The sequence below is a fragment of the Schistocerca gregaria genome, chromosome 1 (genome assembly GCF_023897955.1).
Source record: "Schistocerca gregaria isolate iqSchGreg1 chromosome 1, iqSchGreg1.2, whole genome shotgun sequence".
NCBI classification, from domain to species: Eukaryota; Metazoa; Arthropoda; class Insecta; order Orthoptera; family Acrididae; genus Schistocerca; species Schistocerca gregaria.
The window spans coordinates 60,168,244-60,173,092 of NC_064920.1; the positions used below are offsets into that span (position 1 = coordinate 60,168,244).

The following is a 4,849-nucleotide window of genomic DNA, read 5'->3' on the forward strand; positions in this document are numbered from 1 at the left end:
CATTTGCTACTTCTGCAGAAGCGGCGGCGTCGACGACAACGACGACGACGACGACGACGACGACGACCGCGAGAGGCTCTGAGATATGTGAGAAATTCATCTATAAAATGTAATTCAGACTGCCTCGTCCCACCTTATTCTGTACCGCTTTGGCAAATGCTTTATGTGCGCCAATCGCCTTAATCACATCTGAGCGTAATTCTTAATAAAACGCTTGTCGCTAATTGTTCGTCATCACAGATACTGTTTGCTATACGGCCACGACGCGCAACTGATTTCCAAAATTCGTCTTCCTCCTGTGAGGATGGGAACTCACGACCCCTGGTTTGCTAGACCAGTGCTCTACCACTGAGCTAAAGAGGCGCGGCCTAGCGGTACTCTTGCGTACTTCGTCCTTACGGTCGTCTGGATCATCAGACTTGAGCTGACAACACTTCATATTACCGACTACTATTTGCAGCTATGGCGATCCATTACTGCTTGGCTACACATCTGACACGTAACCGATGTGCTCTCCAAACAACAACACTTGCATTTCAGAACATGTCTTTCACACATGTCTACAAAATCACCTTTACCTTCAAATACAGTTTTCTTGCGACTGACAGAGACGTAGGCAAAGTTAAAAGTTGCTATATCCATTACATCACGTTAATCAGAAAAACGGTAATTTACATCTGCAGCGGAACAAAATTCCGTTCCGCCCAGCGCGGGGTTCGAACCCACGACCCTGGAATTAAGAATATCATGCTCTACTGACTGAGCTAGCCGGCTGCCTCGGTGAATACATGCGGGTTAGCACGTCACACAGTAATCGTTTGGGTTGGGTGGTCCCATACAGAATCTCTCCATGCTGCCTAATGTTTTCCTAACGTCACACTCGTCACGTACTTCACTTTTATTTCATAATCATTTCTGAGAGGTAAAGGAATTGCATGACAACCTGCAGAGCTAGTGGCGTCAAAATTAACACACATACTTGATGTGACTCAAATGCCGAACGAGTTACTTTCCGACGTTGTTTTAGATGTGTAAGTGCCAGTCAAAACTCGCGGTGACGGCACTCTGCCGACCATTTCGCTAGTTAACACCGGTCTTGTTGTGTGTGTTTCAAGCTCAAGAGCATCTCCAAGCAGAGAATGGTCAACAGAAACATTAAGACGGTTTCGTACTGCTTAATTGCTACATTAAAACGGTATGTTTCTTTTTCAGAACTGGAAAAAAACCGAGCATGACAGCATTCGAACCTGTAATCTTCAGATCCGAAGTCCGACGCCTTATCCATTCGGGCACACGGTCACTAGCGACCAAGTATAACTTGTATACGAGTCATCTCGTAACGCTCACCACTGAGGAATAGTGATTTCGTTCCACACAGCCGCTGCCCCTTGCTCTTTCCCACCCAAACGTTACATTCAACCTCTTACGAGACCGACCAAATATAGACTGGGAAACAAGACCACACACTTTGTGCATTCGGAATCGAAGGCAGGGTGTCCCTCGCCGCATTTGCTACCATGGCCATTTGCTACTTCTGCAGAAGCGGCGGCGGCGGCGGCGGCGACGCCGCAGACGACGACGACGACGACCGCGAGAGGCTCTGAGATATGTGAGAAATTCATCCATAAAATGTAATTCAGACTGCCTCGTCCCACCTTATGCTGTACCGCTTTGGCAAATGCTTTATCTGCGCCATTCGCCTTAATCACATCTGAGCGTAATTCTTAATAAAACGCTTGTCGCTAATTGTTCGTCATCACAGATACTGTTTGCTATACGGCCACGACGCGCAACTGATTTCCAAAATTCGTCTTCCTCCTCTGAGGATGGGAACACACGACCCCTGGTTTACTAGACCAGTGCTCTACCACTGAGCTAAGGAGGCGCGGCATCGCGGTACTCTTGCGTACTTCGTCCTTACTGTCGTCTGGATCATCAGACTTGAGCTGACAACACTTCATATTACCGACTACTATTTGCAGCTATGGCGATCCATTACTGCTTGGCTACACACCTGACACGTAACCGATGTGCTCTCCAAACAACAACACTTGCATTTCAGAACATGTCTTTCACACATGTCTACAAAATCACCTTTACCTTCAAATACAGTTTTCTTGCGACTGACAGACACGTAGGCAAAGTTAAAAGTTGCTATTTCCATTACATCACGTTAATCAGAAAAACGGTAATTTACATCTGCAGTGGAACAAAATTCCGTTCCGCCCAGCATTTGGCTCGAACCCACGACCCTGGAATTAAGAATATCATGCTCTACTGACTGAGCTAGCCGGCTGCCTCGGTGAATACCTGCGGGTTAGCACGTCACACAGTAATCGTTTGGGTTGGGTGGTCCCATACAGAATCTCTCCATGCTGCCTAATGTTTTCCTAACGTCACACTCGTCACGTACTTCACTTTTATTTCATAATCATTTCTGAGAGGTAAAGGAATTGCATGACAACCTGCAGAGCTAGTGGCGTCAAAATTAACACACATACTTGATGTGACTCAAAAGCCGAACGAGTTACTTTCCGACGTTGTTTTAGATGTGCAAGTGCCAGTCAAAACTCGCGGTGACGGCACTCTGCCGACCATTTCGCTAGTTAACACCGGTCTTGTTGTGTGTGTTTCAAGCTCAAGAGCATCTCCAAGCAGAGAATGGTCAACAGAAACATTAAGACGGTTTCGTACTGCTTAATTGCTACATTAAAACGGTATGTTTCTTTTTCAGAACTGGAAAAAAACCGAGCATGACAGCATTCGAACCTGTAATCTTCAGATCCGAAGTCCAACGCCTTAGCCATTCGGGCACACGGTCACTAGCGACCAAGTATAACTTGTATACGAGTCATCTCGTAACGCTCACCACTGAGGAATAGTGATTTCGTTCCACACAGCCGCTGCCCCTTGCTCTTTCCCACCCAAACGTTACATTCAACCTCTTACGAGACCGACCAAATGTAGACTGTGAAACAAGACCACACACTTTGTGCATTCGGAATCGAAGGCAGGGTGTCCCTCGCCGCATTTGCTACCATGGCCATTTGCGACTTCTGCAGAAGCGGCGGCGTCGACGACAACGACGACGACGACGACGACGACCGCGAGAGGCTCTGAGATATGTGAGAAATTCATCTATAAAATGTAATTCAGACTGCCTCGTCCCACCTTATGCTGTACCGCTTTGGCAAATGCTTTATCTGCGCCATTCGCCTTAATCACATCTGAGCGTAATTCTTAATAAAATGCTTGTCGCTAATTGTTCGTCATCACAGATACTGTCTGCTATACGGCCACGACGCGCAACTTATTTCCAAAATTCGTCTTCCTCCTCTGAGGATGGAAACTCACGACCCCTGGTTTACTAGACCAGTGCTCTACCACTGAGCTAAGGAGGCGCGGCCTAGCGATACTCTTGCGTACTTCGTCCTTACGGTCGTCTGGATCATCAGACTTGAGCTGACAACACTTCATATTACCGACTACTATTTGCAGCTATGGCGATCCATTACTGCTTGGCTACACATCTGACACGTAACCGATGTGCTCTCCAAACAACAACACTTGCATTTCAGAACATGTCTTTCACACATGTCTACAAAATCACCTTTACCTTCAAATACAGTTTTCTTGCGACTGACAGAGACGTAGGCAAAGTTAAAAGTTGCTATTTCCATTACATCAGGTCAGTCAGAAAAACGGAAATTTACATCTGCAGCGGAACAAAATTCTGTTCCGCCAAGCGTGGGGCTGGAACCCTCGACCCTGGCATTAAGAATATCATGCTCTACGGACTGAGCTAGCCGGCTGCCTCGGTGAATTATTGCGGGTTAGCACGTCACACAGTAATCGTTTGGGTTGGGTGGTAACATACAGAATCTCTCCATGCTGCCTAATGTTTCCTAACGTCACACTTGTCACGTACTTCACTTTTATTTCATAATCATTTCTGAGAGGTAAAGGAATTGCATGACAACCTGCAGAGCTAGTGGCGTTAAAATTAACACACATACTTGATGTGACTCAAAAGCCGAACGAGTTACTTTCCGACGTTGATTTAGATGTGCAAGTGCCAGTCAAAACTCGCGGTGACGGCACTCTGCCGACCATTTCGCTAGTTAACACCGGTCTTGTTGTGTGTGTTTCAAGCTCAAGAGCATCTCCTAGCAGAAAATGGTCAACAGAAACATTCAGACGGTTTCGTACTGCTCAATTGCTACATTAAAACGGTATGTTTCTTTTTCAGAACTGGAAAAAAACGAGCATGACAGCATTCGAACCTGTAATCTTCAGATCCGAAGTCCAACGCCTTATCCATTCGGCCACATGGTCACTAGCGACCAAGTACAACTTCTATACGACTCATCTCGTAACGCTCACACCCCTGAGGAATAGTGATTTCGTTCCACACAGCCGCTGCCCCTTGCTCTTTCCCACCCAAACGTTACATTCAACCTCCTACGAGACCGACCAAATATAGACTGGGAAACAAGACCACACACTCTGTGCATTCGGAATCGAAGGCAGGGTGTCCCTCGCCGCATTTGCTACCATGGCCATTTGCTACTTCTGCAGAAGCGGCGGCGGCGGTGGCGGCGGCGGCGACGCCGCAGACGACGACGACGACGACGACGACGACGACCGCGAGAGGCTCTGAGATATGTGAGAAATTCATCCATAAAATGTAATTCAGACTGCCTCGTCCCACCTTATGCTGTACCGCTTTGGCAAATGCTTTATCTGCGCCATTCGCCTTAATCACATCTGAGCGTAATTCTTAATAAAACGCTTGTCGCTAATTGTTCGTCATCACAGATACTGTTTGCTATACGGTCACGACGCGCAA

General features: G+C 47.0%; 1 non-coding gene across 1 annotated transcript; it reads right to left on the reverse strand.

Moving 5' to 3' along the window:
- Positions 1 to 290: 290 nt before the first annotated feature.
- Positions 291 to 363, reverse strand: Trnaa-agc (transfer RNA alanine (anticodon AGC)). Its single transcript has one exon. It is a non-coding gene; the product is annotated as a tRNA-Ala (tRNA).
- Positions 364 to 4,849: the final 4,486 nt, after the last annotated feature.